General features: G+C 38.7%; 1 long non-coding RNA gene across 1 annotated transcript in view; it reads left to right on the forward strand.

The window, feature by feature from the left end:
• The first annotated feature begins 337 nt into the window (after positions 1–337).
• Positions 338–16382, forward strand: part of LOC133651589 (uncharacterized) — a 30147-nt gene continuing 14102 nt past the window's right edge. The window contains exon 1 of the long non-coding RNA XR_009826449.1: positions 338–786. This is a non-coding gene — a long non-coding RNA (uncharacterized LOC133651589). The remainder of the gene's footprint in view (positions 787–16382) is intronic.

Consider the following 16382-nt stretch of genomic DNA (forward strand, 5'->3'; position numbering starts at 1 on the left):
CCTGAGGGGAAATTACGATTTTCAGCACAATCCAATTCAAGATCAGACAAACATTACAGAGAGACAGAACAGGATCGCTGATGGGTCTGGCAACTTCCGGCGCCCCTTAAAAAAAAGGTGAGAAACAGGTCAACGCTGGGAAGTGGGGTGAGAAAAAAAAAATCAGTCTAAGCCTGGGCCTCTGGAGAGGGGGTCCAGACCGAGGCCAAGGAAAAAAAAGCCATACCACACATAAACATGTGTGTAAGAGGGAACCATCAAAGAACTCAAAGGACATTAAAGACATTAAAAGAGCAGAGTTGATGCAACCAGCCACTTCTACACACAGCCACAAAAGTAAAACAACAACAACAACAACAAAAAATATACTCTGTGGTGGTCTCTGCGGTGTTCCACGCCATCGTCTGCTGGGGTGGGGGGAGCATGGCCAGTGACAGGAGCAGACCCAACAAAGCAACCAAGAGAGCCGACTCCACCCTCGGCAGCCAACCAACTCTGGGCCAGTGTCCAGTCTGCATGGATGAGCGAGGATGCATGAGAATGGTTGTTTGTCTACGTGCATCATGGGGGACCTCAAGCCAGCTGGGATAGGCTCCAGCTACAGGATGGGTGGAGTTCTCCAAATCTGTTTATGATATCGGCTAATCTGCAACTCCAGCTTCGCACTTGTGCCGAAAATGCAAATGATATCAGAAAACATCTTCTCACGCGACTCGACATTGCAAAGTATGCCTCGCAGTGCGTTGGCACAGCGACACCTGACACGCCTGCTTACCTCTCCTCTGGGTGAGTGCGGATGTTGAACTGCAAAACTTAGCCCAAGGCCATTGCAAAGTGGCTAAAAAAATGCCGTGAGTCAGCTGTTTAACTCAATCGAAAAACGTTGGCTTTTACCCTTGATGAATTCCATTTGTGTGTGAACATAAGGCAAAGCAGATAAGATTTAGAGTCTGGCGCGAATATAATGAGATAATGTGTCCTGTGGATACTCACTAAAGTCACATTCTCAATACACACATGGAAAGTGCTTATTCCAACAATATTGCTCTGACAAAGGCAAGAGTCAGGATGCACACGTGTTGAAAAGGTAATGTTGAAAAGGTAATGGCGTGTCGCCTGCTTTCGCAAAGTGCAAGTGGCAAAGTTGGTACGTTGGGAGCGCTGAATTGTCATCGTCAGGATTAATAAAGAATGAGGCCCTTTAATGTTTCGCCTGAGCGATCTCATGAAAGCTGACATGCAGTCAAGTCGGAGATGGAATACAAATAGAGCCAGGATCCGATACGTGTCAGCTCCTTCTTTTGTGTTGCGAGAAATGGAGCGGGGGTCAGCAACCTGCGGCTCTAGAGCCACATGCGCCCTGGTGGCTCCATGGAGCTTATTGAAAAATGTATGAAAATGGAAAAAAGATGGGGTTGAAGTGTATTTTTTTATTTGGTTTCTGTAGGAGGACAAACTTGACACAAACCTTCCTAATTGTTAGAAAGCCCACTGTTTAATATGTTTGTGTTTATGCTTCACTGATGAGAGTATTTGGCGAGCGGCCCTTGAACTCACCATGTTGTTCCAGACCGCAGCAAACGTTACCCAGCTTGCAAAGATTGTAATAAATCCATTAGAAAGAAGACAACCTGCCGTTTCCTTTAACGTGGACACGCACCTTTGGCCATTCTAAGACAGTCATTTCCAGGAGTTATCTCATCCTGTGAGAAGTTTTACTAATGTTTTCCAATGTTGTAAAAATGTGTAAAATAAATATTACATTTCAACATTTCTGTCAACGAAGATTTGCATCAGCCTGCGACACATAATCATGTTGATAGTAGGCTAATATAGCTAGTATAGACACTTACATAATGTGTTTTCCTCATTATAACACTTATATAAGATTTTTAAAGTCATTTTGATAGTAGGCTAATATAGCTAATATAGACATTTACATCATGTGTTGTCTTCATTACAACACTTATATAAGATTTTTAAAGTCATTTTGATAGTAGGCTAATATAGCTAATATAGACATTTACATCATGTGTTGTCTTCATTACAACACTTATATAAGACTTTTAAAGTCATTTTGATAGTAGGCTAATATAACTAATATAGACACGTACATCATGTGTGGTCTTTATTATAACACTTATATAATATTTTTTAAGTCAATTTGATAGTAGGCTAATTGTGACGATCGGTCAGTTCATTTCTGTTGGTTTTCCTTGTTTTTGTATTTACTTCCCGTCAGTGCTCTTAGTTTGTTAAATTTCTTGTTTGTTCCGTGGAGCACTGTTTTCTCCTCACCTGCCGTTGATTGGCAGCCGGTCCACACCTGCTACCAATCAGCATATGTCTATTTATGTTTTCATTCGAGCACTCCTCAGTGCTCGAAGATCACACTTTATGTTGGAACTATTACATGCAAGACTGCTTCCCTCTCTGTTTGAGTAATTAAAACTCATCATACCTGCTCGTCACTCCCCTGGTTCTTGCATTTTGGGGTCACAAAAACGGCAGCCATGCGAGTTCCTAACACCGATATAGCTAATATAGACACTTACATCATGTGTTGTCTTCATTATAACACTTATATAAGATTCTATAAGTCATTTTGATAGTAGGCTAATATAGACACTTACATTATGTGTTGTCTTCATTATAACACTTATGTAAGATTTTATAAGTCATTTTGATTGTAGGCTAATATAGCTAATATAGACACTTACATCATGTATTGTCTTCATTATAACACTTACATAAGACTTTTAAAGTCATTTTGATAGTAGGCTAAAATAGCTAATATAGACACTTACATCATGTGTTGTCTTCATTATAACACTTATATAAGACGTTTAAAGTAATTTTGATACTAGGCTAATATAGCTAATATAGACATTTACATCATGTATTGCCATCATTATAACACTTATTTGAGTCTTTTAATTTTTTGCGGCTCCAGACCGATTACTTTTTTGTATTTGTGGTCCTATATGGCTCTTTCAACATTTTGGGTTGCCGACGCCTGCTATGGAGACACGGGGTAATTTTGCAGAGGCAGATCCGCAATTGGCTGGATCCTTTTAGAAAGGAAGTGTGTTGCTCTTATTGTGATTGCAGGGTTGCTTCAATGATCTTTTGCAGATGTGTGTTTCCCCCAACCGTCGACTTCACGTCGCCCTTTTCTCGTGTCCTGCACCTGTTCACATATTCAGAGTCATTTAAATGTATGATTCGCCGCCTCAGTTCAATCTCCCAAGTTTGCGGCGACAATCTGCTCTCCGCGCTTGAATGAGCGTTTAATTGAGCGAGCGCTTCTCTTTCTGGACGGCAATTTCAGTCAGATGGCAGCCGCTTCACAAAAGGCCTGTCGTAGTGGCGAACTCGTCGTTGACAAAGTGTTTTGCTTGATCAGGCATACAGAACGTGTCTGGCAAAAAAAACTCAATCACCCTGCGGTAGATGTGTAATAGTCGTAGTCTCAAACAGAGCTGGGCACATATTTTGACTCGGGGGCCACATTAAGAGAAAAAATGTGACTGGGGGGCCAATGTGTACGTGTGTATAAATTATATATATGTAAAAAAATCTGCTATACAGTATGTGTGTTCGGGTCCCTTTTTTTCAGGAACACTAATACCAAAGTCACAATGTCCGATTCTAAAATTCTAAAAACAGACTACCTCAAAAAAAAAAGGAATGGAAATTTACAGTTTTTTACTGAATGAGACACCCAAAATGTACATGAAAATAAAGAAAGTGGGATTTACAATATTAACTAAAAACAATAAAACACTGAATATTAACAACATAAGAACGTCGCTCCTCTTTTACTTTTTAGACCAGCTCCTCCATACACATGGAGGAGACATAAAATGATATACTATCACTTTTATGCAGAACTTTGCTGCACAAATTTGCTTCCGCATCTGTTTCTGACACATGCATTTCTGGCTGGCTGCTCTAAAAACAAACCCTGTCTATTTTGGTTTGTTCCTTGTCTGAGCTGCTGTGACGTAGATTACCGTAATTAACTCATATAAGACCCAAAAGCGCAGATTTCAACCATTGAAATAACTTTCTATAGTTCTAGACTTACGGTCATTTAAAAACAGCACTGCACATCATAATGGCGGCGTGAGATATTGGTTGGTGCTGTAGGAAATTGCGCAATTTCACCAAATTGGTCCAAAAAATATTTTTTTGCATCCAATAATTATAATCCGCAAATAATGTGCTGTTGTTGAGTGTCTGTGCTGTCTACAGATCAGCAGAGTAATCGTGTAATACTCTTCCGTATCAGTGGATGGCAGCACGTAGCTCATTGCTTTGTAAGCCTACTTTGAGACAAGAGAATTAAAGGCCTACTGAAAGCCACTACTACCGACCACGCAGTCTGATAGTTTATATATCAATGATGAAATCTTAACATTGCAACACATGCCAATACGGCCGGGTTAACTTATAAAGTGCAATTTTTAATTTCCCGCTAAACTTCCGGTTGAAAACGTCTTTGGATGATGACGTATGCGCGTGACGTAGCCTGTGAAACAGAAGTATCGGTACCCCATTGAAAACAATACAAAACAGCGTCTGTTTTCATCTCATAATTCCACAGTATTCTGGACATCTGCGTTGGTGAATCTTTTGCAATTTGTTTAATGAACAATGGAGAATGCAAAGAAGAAAGTTGTAGGGGGGATCGGTGTATTAGCGGCTGGCTGTAGCAGCACAACCAGGAGGACTTACTTGGATAGCAGACGCGCTAGCCGACGCTAGCCGATGCTAGCCGCCAACCGCACGGATGATCGGGTGAAGTCCTTCGTTGCGCCGTCGATCGCTGGAACGCAGGTGAGCACGGGTGTTGATGAGCAGATGAGGGCTGGCTGGTGTAAGTGGAGCGCTAATGTTTTTATCATAGCTCTGTGAGGTCCGGTTGCTAAGTTAGCTTCAATGGCGTCGTTAGCAACAGCATTGTTAAGCTTTGCCAGGCTGAGAATTATTAACCGTGTAGTTACATGTCCATGGTTTAATAGTATTGTTGATCTTCTGTCTATCCTTCCAGTCAGGGATTTATTTATTTTGTTTCTATCTGCATTCGAGCCCGATGCTATCACGTTAGCTCAGTAGCTAAAGAGCTTCGCCGATGTATTGTCGTGGATATAAAAGTCACTGTGAATGTCCATTTCGCGTTCTCGACTCTCATTTTCAAGAGGGTATAGTATCCGAGGTGGTTTAAAATACAAATCCGTGATCCACAATAGAAAAAGGAGAGAGTGTGGAATCCAATGAGCCAGCTTGTACCTAAGTCACGGTCAGAGCGAAAAAAGATATGTCTTGCACTGCATTCTAGTCCGTCATTCTAACATTCCTCATCCACAAATCTTTCATCCTCGCTCAAATTAATGGGGTAATCGTCGCTTTCTCGGTCCGAATCGCTCTAGCTGCATTGAAAACAATAGGAAAATATGAGGAGGCGAACAACTGACTACGTCACGCTACTTTCGGTAGGGGCAAGGCTTTTTTTTTATCAGAGACCAAAAGTTGCAAACTTTATCGTCGTTGTTCTATACTAAATCCTTTCAGCAAAAATATGGCAATATCGCGAAATGATCAAGTATGACACATAGAATGGATCTGCTATCCCCGTTTAAATTAAAAAAAAAATCATTTCAGTAGGCCTTTAAAGATGCATGTGTGTGGGGTAGCTTGTGTGCTATTGTGTATGTAGCTGTTGTGTATCTGCTAGCTCCTAGTAGCCTGTAGCCTAGCATGTTTACCTTTTGTAAATGTCTTGACTAAAGTACAAAAAAAGGCCAATTTTGTGTGTTTATTGGAGGTAATTTAGATGTTAACTGGCTACTTACTTGTTTTTTTGCTGATATCGGACCGATATCGGATGTCAATACCGGATCGGGACACCCCTAGTGATATGCCATGAAGACCGGAAATTTTAAAATGTTATTAATGAGTGTGTTTTCTCTTGAAAGTGATGCAAACATTATTACATATAACATGATAACAATATTGTTGTTCTTAATCAAATCAACTTTATAAATAAAGTTGATTTGATTTGATTTGTTTCTGTTTCAGTCTGATTTTTACACTTCCTCTGCCACGTCACAGCCTGATTAACGCACCTGTCTCTGATTGGTGAGGAGACTCACCTGTGGACAATCAGTGATTAGAGGGGTATATTTGCCATGCCGCTTCTCAGACAGTGCTGGTGTGTTCATGATTGTACACCTCAGTTGTGTAGTTTGCAATTTCACCCATGGTTGACTGCACGTTATTTTTGATACTCTGCTTGGTAACTACAGTAAATTTTGGAATTGAAACCGCTACTTCTTTTCTACATTTTGAACCCTGCAGCTTTTTTTTAAAGCGGTGCGACTTATGGATTTTTCTTTACTGACGACCATAATGCAAATAGTTTTATAAAAAAAAAAAAACAAGCAACTATACTGGCGCCATCTTTTGGTTGAGTTTGCTCACTGCAGTTGCTGCAGTGTCCTTCCATTTAGTGCTTTCAACCGGAAGTAGAAGTGCCGTTCCACCTTCTAGCCGCCCATCGCGTTTCTACTAGTATGGACTCTTCATTCATCACTCCGAGCAATGTTTGTAAGTTTTACAGTATAACTAAAACAATTCATACTTACTAAACCGTCCCATGTGTGATGTCTGTCGGAGAGTTTTCATGCATATTTGTACGTGCTATTGCAATGTAATCAAGCGAGCATCGTTAGCATTAGCTAACACGTTTACAAGTGTCTGTTAGTATAATTAATTTACAATGGCATTCTTTTTGTATTGTTCCAATTTCACGAATTCCTCAGTAAATTCAACCAGGCGTCACCGTGGAGTTATTGAGTCTGTTTAGCTGATTGGAGAGTGAGCTTCCACAGCAAGTGGGTCCATGACGATGACTTCTGTTTTGTTTGATCAGCCGTTTTTCTGCCGTGTTGCAGACACCGTTTGGAAACAATTACGGTATGTAAATAAACATTTACAGAACCTTTCTTTGTAAATAACTAATTGTATAATGTATATATCTGCGACTAATATATGGGGGAAAATATTTTCTTAAAATTTAGTGGGTGCGGCTTATATGCACATGTGCTCTACAGTATGGAAATTACGGTAATAAAGGGACCTTCTGCTTGCACACCGCCTGCCTAGTCTGCGTCCTGGGATCACACCGACATATGACGTTTTTTTTTTGTCACGTTTGGTACTCCTAAACAACTTTTGTCGAACTCAACCTTTCACACTCCCCCTCAAGGCAGTAGAACCATGTGATATTGATTAGCCAACCACATGTATCCAAGCAAATTAACAACAACAAAAAAAGTCAATATATTCAAGTCTTCATAAACAAAACACTGATGACTAACAATCACAATAAATGAAATAACCACAATGCAAGTACACCTGCACACAAAGTCCACTAGAAACAGAGAGTCTTTGAGCCGTAAGTGCCAAAAGCTGAAAAGAATCAATTCCATTTGAGTTGGGGCCACACATACACTACTTCATTATAATACCATTAACACAGGCATGGATTTTCAATGGCTGTAACTGCAGGCAAACTGTAGGGCGTAATTATGCAAAATGAAGTAGAACTCAGGTTCACAATACGGGTGTGAATTTATTTCCTCCTTCCCTTTTACAGATAAGGACTTTGCCTCATCCTTATCCGGCATGCTTGATCTTTTCCTTTCTACAAAGCTGCATCCTAATATGCTGTTGGAATACTTAATTCCCCCCCCCCCCCCCCCCCCCCTCACTTTCCATCATATCAGCTGCGGCTCAGTAGGTATGGGTTAGCGGGGCAAAAGCGGCCTGCTATTGCATTATGCGCTAAATAAAGAGGTGTACATGTGGCGTTGGTTACTGAGTACAAAGGTTAAGAAGTCCAACAACAGCCATTGTTATTCCCCTACTTTGCTTCTTTTTCTTTAATATCAGTCACATAACAGCTGATAATAATGGCTGAGGGAAGGCTGAATAAGCTTCAGTGTGAACACAAAAGCTCTAGTAAGAGGCTGATTCTGAGTGTTTCTTGAATGTGCCTTGTAAAAAATAAAAACGTTATATACCGTATTTTTCAGACAATAAGGCGCGATTAAAATACTTCAATTTTCTGAAAAATTGACAGTGCGCCTTATAACCCGGTGCGCCTAATGTACAGAATAATTCTGGTTGTGCTTACCGACCTCGAAGCTATTTTATTTGGTACATGGTGTAATGATAAGTGTGACCAGTAGATGGCAGTCACACATATGAGATACTGTACGTGTAGACTGCAAGATGACACCTGTAATCAACACCAACACTTTAAATGTTCCATTGAGAATATAGAACATTACACACGGCGCTCAAAAATCTGTCAAAATGTTTTAGCACGACTTTGGTAAGCTAAGAAGCCGCACCGCTTGATAGAATAGAATAGAATGGACTTTATTGTCATTATATTTGCATACAACGAGATTAAGGACTCCAATTTAAGGTGGAAACAAATATGGAATAAAAATGAATCACACAAGTAGTAATAAAGATAAAAAATAAGAATTGAAATAAACAGACTACTTATACATTGCAGGATTGTCGAAGCATTACAGCTACCATAGTCAGACATACGAGTATTATGGTGTATGTGTATAAGGACCGCAAAATGGCACCTATTAGCAGACTTATTATCTGGCGTTTTGTTTTGCAATATTATGCAAAACTAACTTTTCTTACCTTCTGGTGCCTGCTGACGTGTATTTGGGATCTGCATAAGTCCTGAGAATGTACGCGCGTCCGACACCGTACATTTATCCTACGCTCTTGCCATTTCTAATATAAAGTAGCGTAAAGTTCTAACTTATATCTGTCAGTAGACTTGCTATGAAAGGGCTAAAAACTACCGGTGTAGTGAGTTTACATGTTTCACACACAGAACTTTAGTTATTAGAGAGTTCCGGTCGGACGCTTTTTCACGGGACACATTTCCGGCGTTGTTATTGCACTAGTGAGCCAGGAGATGCTGCTCCGTTATTGATTTAAGTAAAGTCTGAATGTCATTTAAACAGTTAGCTCCATCTTTTGACATTTCTTCCACTCCCGTCCTTGCACGCTACACCGCTACAACGATGACAGGGAGCCATGAAAATAAGACCGCCCACAAAACGGCGCCTCCTGAAGAGACGCTCAGAAAGCTACTTGAAAATAGTCTGTAAAAAATCATCTATGCAACATTTTGACCAAAGAACCACCATTACATGTTATGTAGACCACAAGGAAGTGTTTTACATTTATTTAAAAAAAATTATAATATGACCCCTTTAATGCGCCCTATAATTCGGTGCGCCTTTTGTATGAAAATAGCCCTGAATAGAACCGCTCATCGGCAGTGCGCCCTATGGATCGAAAAATACGATAATTAAATGTAGCTCTACTGTTTCAGAGACGTTATGGCTAAACCAAACTTTCCTTAGTGTTAGTGTACATATTAGAGTTGTCCTGACACCAGAATTCCAATCGTCGATACTGATACCTAATGAATTCCTACAATACCACGGATAAAGTGTACCATTGTACTTTTAAATTCTCTACTTTATTGTTCCATATTCAAGTTCACTCTGCTTTAAAAATGTTTTGCTTATGATTTAAATTACAGTGTCAGCTGCCAAGAGGTAACTAAAAAAGTAACAGAAGTGACCTATAACCTCCCAGTACATCAAAACAAACAATACTGTGCTTATAAAAAAGGCCGAAAGTAACAACAGGAATTAACTATTTTGGTAACACTTTAGTATGGGGAACACATATTCACCATTAATTAGTTGCTTATTAACATGCAAATTAGTAACATATTGGCTCTTAATTAGTCATTATTAAGTGCTTATTAATGCCTTATTCTGCATGGCCTTATTATACAACCAGTAAGCCCTTAACTAAGAGTCTTCCCTCAATAATATCAGAATTATTGCTTATTAGTAACCCTAACCCTAGCCCTAACCCTTATATGTTCCTCTAGTGTCCAAATAACTCTAAATTAAGTCTTTGTTACTTTTAATAGGCAACTAATTAATGGTGAATATGTGCCCCATACTAAAGTGTTGCCACTGTTTTACATTCTAAAAATAACAAAACAGCAGTGGCGTAGAGCCTTCAACTTTATAAAACAAACAATATTGTTCTTAACATTCTTGGTAGTGTGACATCATGTAATTTGTAATGAAATAGGCCAGAGATGTCAAACTCGTTTTCATTGAGGGCCACATGGCAGTTATGGCTGCCATCAGAGGTCCGCTTGTAACAGTGAATAATGTATGAATTTGCCTCTGGATTTCATTATGAATTATATAAATTGTTTTAAGTAGACTGTCCATTTTAGAGTAAAAACTTTACTCTTTTTTAATTTTTATTTTTTTTAATTTTTTTGTCCTTTCCAGCTACTCAGGCGATGCCCATATCAGCTGTACAGATTTACTTTACAAAAGAGAAGTGTGGAATACTTTACATTTACAACATTTTACTGTTTAGCTGCCAGTCTTTCTACCGTAAAAACAAATGTATCGTCTTTCTATTTACAGTAACACACCGTTAAAAATAACAACTATAGATTTTACAGTCAAAAACTGGCAGTTCAATCAACAGAATTTGAACGCAAAAAAATTTTAGTTTTTTTCAATTTACAGCAGGGGTGTCAAACGTACGGCCCGAGGGCCAGATCAGGCCCGCAAACAGGTTTTATCTGGCCCGCGGGATGAGTTTACTAAGTATAAAAATTAACCTGAAATTTTTGAATGAAAGAAACAGCTGTTCTAAATGTGTCCACTGGATGTCGCAATAGCATTTTTTTGTATCTTTGTAGATGTTGCTACATATGTACAAAAAACACACAGGTTAGTAAATCCGTCGAGGAAAATGGTCAAACTACATAAATAACATACTGTAATTTGATTTGGATATTATTTTTTCATCTTGATGGATTGAAAATTAACACCAATGAGTTGACTGATGAACATTATCACATAATTAATTAGGAAAATATGAATAACAACAGGTAAAGGTAGAATATTATTAACCGCAACATGTAAGTGTAAAAAAAACCAACAACATTATGATTTGTACAATTTCCAAATGTGCTTGTTCTATTTTTAAACAAAGAAAACAATCTGAAGTTGTCTTTATTTTTAAGTTATCGTGCCGTGACTTTACCAGTCCGGTCCACTTGGGAGTAGATTTTCTCCATGTGGCCTCGATCTAAAATGAGTTTGACACCCCTGATTTACAGTAATATGCTGTAAAGAACAACGTAAAATGTATTGTCATTTTTATTAATTTGATGGGTAGTTTGCTGTAAAGTTAAGTATTTGTATTAATTTTTATTTAGACAGAAACATGTTTGGAAAGTGTGATAATATACTGTAATATTTGTTGCAATATTGGATACTGTTAAAGTTGAAAAGGCATGCAATTTCAAGCAGTACATATATTTGTTTCTGTCAAAATGAAAAAAATCAATTACATTTAGTGAGAAAATATTTTTGACACATATCATTTCCAAGTGTTTGCGGGCCAGATAAAATGATGTCGCGGGCCAGATCTGGCCCCCGGGCCTTGAGTTGTACACCTGTGAAATAGGCTTATAAAAAGGCTAAAACACATATTTAAAGACAGATTTTGTGTTTTTATTCATTGTTGTTTTTTATTGGGTTTTTTTATTAATCAATCCAACAAAATTATACACAACAATACCATAATAATACAATTCCAATTCCAAAACCAAACCCGGCCCAGCAACATTCGGAATAGCAATCAACAGAGCAATTGAGAAGACACACAAACATGACACAAAACAATCCAAAAGTAGTCAAACAAAAATGTATAATATCAACAACAGTATCAATATTAATAAGAATTCCAACATAGCAGTGATTAGAAATCCTTCATTTACAATATCATCACAGCCATTTATAAAAAAAAATGTAATAAAAACATTTTAAAAAATGAATTGTTAATATCAACATTTCAGCCTTTTCTCCTCATGTCATGCCTTTGTTTTCTAAATGTTTCCACTTTTGCTGGGTCTTTTTGTTGGTTTATTTTATTTCTACAGTATTCCAGAGGCCCATCAAAAAAAGAGCTGCGTTCAGCATATGGCCCCCAGGCCACACTTTGCCTTACTGGTGAAGTAAGCAGTGTTTAAAGTGTTGCCAGATGATAGAAGTCTCTGAGCCAGGGGTGTCAAACGTAAGGCCCGCTCAGACCCGCAAACAGGTTTTTACCAGGCCCGCGGAATGAGTTTGCTAAGCAAAAAAATTAGCCGAAATTTTTGAATGAAAGAAACTGCTGTTCTAAATGTGTCCACTAGATGTCGCAATAGCAATTATTTGTATCTGTAGATTATGCTACATATGTTAGTGCACCAGTCGAGGAAAGTTAGCAAACAATATAAACAACATCCTGTAATAAGATTTTTGTAGATTTTTTTTATCTTGATAGATTGAAAATTAACACCGATGAGTTGACTGATGAATATTATCACATCATTTATTCAGAAAGTATAAATAAGGACAAATAAAGGTAGAATACTATCAACCACAACATGTAAGTATAAAAAACAACAACATTATGATTTGTGCATTTTCAGAATGTGCTTGTTCTATTTTTAAACAAAAAAAAACATCTGAAGTTGTCTTTATTTTTAAGTTATCGTGCCGTGATTTTACCAGTCCGGCCCGCTTGGAAGTAGATTGTTCTCCATGTGGCCCCCGATCTAAAATGAGTTTGACACTCCTGCTCTAAGCTGTGTTTTCTTAGTAATTACTGTTAAATGTTAGGTTTCACGCTTCTGGAGCGTATCTGCATGCTGAATAATGCACCCTCCCCGGGCTTGTGGTGGCGGATCTCTGCGGTCCCAAGGTTGGCAAGTATGGGCAGTGACCAAGGATGTTATCCTCTAGTGTGGAACAGGGTCCTACACTTGCAGGCATATATTGCCTCGTGCAAAAAAAAACAACCCAAAAAACAGCCCAAAACATGCTGTGGTGCTCTACTGGGTTTTGATTTCTCTTTGAAAACTTAACCTACTTTTTTTTCCCCCTCTATTTTTCAGAACATTGATCACACTAAATCACTCCTTGAGCAGCGTTGGCACACAGTGCTGCAACTTTAATGCAGTATACTCATAAAATATTTGTGCCTCTCCCAGTCAAGCAACATTGCGCTGACTGATTGCTCGCTTTGCACCCTCTCCGAGAGCTGAATGGACGCTATATACATTTGCAGACACACACAGAGTGAAGGTCGCGGACTGTCAGGCTGTGTGGACAGTGGAATGTCTGGAACGCTGAATCGACATTTAAAAAGATGGATCTCAGATTCACTTACAGCCAATGTTATAGTGGCATGAATTATTTACTGATTTAAGAATGCAAGTTTTAGCAGAAGGGTGCCATCTTACCTTAGAGTAGTGGTCCCCAACCACCGGGACTGATTGGTACCGGGCTGCACAAGAAATAAAAAAATTAAAAAAATTAAACTTTTTTTTTTTTTTTTTTTTTTTAAATTAAATCAACATAAAAAACACAAGATACACTTACAATTAGTGCACCAACCCAAAAAATCTCCCTCCCCCATTTACACTCATTCACACTCATTCGCACAAAAGGGTTTTTTCTTTCTGTTATCAATATTTCTGGTTCCTACATTATATATCAATATACATCAATACAGTCTGCAGGGATACAGTCCGTAAGAACGCATGTTTGTATTTTTTAATGACAAAAAAAAATTAAAAAGTAAGAAAATAATTTTTTTTTTTTTTTTTAACCCCCCCACCCGGTCCGTGGGACAAATTTTCAAGCGCAGTTACAAAAAGGTTGGGGACCGCTGCCTTAGAGGACCCAACTTTATATATTTTTTGAAGTAAGAATCGCGATTCATTCGAAAATCTTTTTTTTTTTTTACACTACTTCTGGAGAGGTCCTCATATTCCAATCATTTGGAAATGCATGCAGGCTGGCCCCTTCTCTATAGTTGTATTGCTACAACCTGCATCAATGCATCTGGCATTCATAATTCCATCCATCCATCCATTTTCTACCGCTTGTCCGTTTTGGGGTAGCGGGGGGTGCTGGAGCCTATCTCAGCTGCATTCGGGCGTTAGGCGGGGTACACCCTGGACAAGTCGCCACCTCATCACAGCATTCATAATTCGAATGTCAAATTCTGCACAAAAATATTGTGATTTCAAATAAAGATGCAACCAAAACACATTCTTCGCAATATGAAATTGCTTCCAGTATTCTGTAGGTGGCGTCAGCAGGCTGATGCAGGCCCGCCCATATTTTGGAACTAAAAGTGGGCGTTCGAAAACAAGCCAAAAATCAGTAATTATGTGAATAATTTTACATGTAGACATTATTTTTTGGTCCAGAATGATGAAATAAGTGCCAATGTTGCCAGCATTGGAGGGGCCCTTTAAGAGCATTTTAACACTGTCCTAGCTTATGAGAGAGGAAAGAAACGGTATTGTTGTCATTGCCATAATATTCTACAGCAGTGGTTCTTAACCTGGGTTTGATCGAACCCCAGGGGTTCGGTGAGTCGGGCTCAGGGGTTCGGCGGAGGTCAAAACACACCCGACTCATCGTGTAAATAAAAACTTCTCCCTATCTGCATATTACGGATACGGCAACAGCTGACTGGTTTGCAGGTGTGTCATTTGTTGTGAGGTTCATTTTGTGCACCTGTAAAAAAACATGGTAACGCTTTAGTATGGGGAACATATTCACCATTATAGTTGCTTATTAACATGCAAATTAGTAACATATTGGCTCTTAACTAATCATTATTAAGTACTTATTAATGCCTTATTCGGCATGACCTTATTATAACCCTAACCCTAACCAAATAACTCTAAATTAAGTCTGTGTTACTTAGAATATGTTCCCCATACTAAAGTGTTACCAAAAACATAACTTTGTCTTGAACTTGAAAAAAAAACAAAATTGTATTTTTCACTAAAGAAGGGTTCGGTGATTGGCATATGAAACTGGTGGGGTTCGGTACCTCCAACAAGGTTAAGAACCACTGTTCCACAGTCTACTTCAGGGGTTGTTTTACACTTGTTCTCGTCAAGGGCCACATTGCAGGGCTGTCCTTAGATGGCCGCTTGTCACAGCGAATAATATATGAATTTGCCTATACATTTGATTATTACCGTATTTTTTGGACCATAGGGTGCCGATGAAGGATTATAGGGCGCAATAAAACAGTATTTTTTATAAATGGAAAACACGTCTTTGTGGTCTACATAACGTGTAATGGTGGTTCTTTGGTGAAAATGTTACCTAGATTATGTTTTACAGATCATCTTCAAGTCGCTGTCTGACAGTCGCTTCAGGATGCGCCGTTTTGGGGCGGTCTTATTTACGTGGCTCACCTTCGACAGCGTCTTCTCCCTGTCATCTTTGTTGTAGCGGTGTAGCGTGCAAGGACGGGGGTGGTAGAAGTGTCTTCTCATCTGGAAACGACAACAAGGCCAGAAATGTGTCCCGTGAAAAACCGTCCGACCGGAGCTCTCTAATAACTAAAGTTCCTTGGGTCAATTATGTAAACTCACTACACCGGTATGCTATCATGGCAATTTTACTGACAGATATAAGTAAGAACTTTACACTTCTTTATATTAGAAATGGCAACAGCGGAGGATGAATGTTCCATAACAAGAAGATAGAGAAAAAGAAAAAGCTTATCGAATACGATGTCAGCACGGACTACAAAAAAATTTTCATGATTTATGCATATCCCAAATACAGATCAGCAGTTACCAAAAAGTAAGAAAATTTGCTTTTGCATAATATTGCGAAACAAAATGCCAGATAATGTCTTACCTTATACACACACCATAATAATACATTTTGATAGATTTTTGAGCGCCCTGTGTAATGTTCTCTACTTTCAATGGAACATATAAAATGTTGGTGTTGTTTACTTCAGTCATATTGCCATCATAGTGCAGCCTACTGTATCTCTTATGTGTGACTGCCATCTACTGGTCACACTTATCATTACATCATCGACCAAATAAAACTGCTTCGAGGTCGGTAAGCAAAACCAGAATTATTCCGTACATTAGGTCCACCGGGTTATAAGGCGCACTGTCGAGTTTTGAGGGGGGAAAAATGATTTTCAGTGCGCCTTATAGTCTGGAAAATACGGTATTTTTAAAATTAATTTGTATGCACACTGTAAAAAGAATCTATATATTTTACAGTAAAAACTGGCAACTCACTCACTTTTACTGCAGTAAAAAGTTTTTTTTTACAACATTTTACAGTAAATGGAAAAACTGTCAGCTTAGTGGCCGGAATTTTACAGTAAAATGTACT

The sequence above is a fragment of the Entelurus aequoreus genome, linkage group LG06 (assembly GCF_033978785.1).
Source record: "Entelurus aequoreus isolate RoL-2023_Sb linkage group LG06, RoL_Eaeq_v1.1, whole genome shotgun sequence".
NCBI classification, from domain to species: Eukaryota; Metazoa; Chordata; class Actinopteri; order Syngnathiformes; family Syngnathidae; genus Entelurus; species Entelurus aequoreus.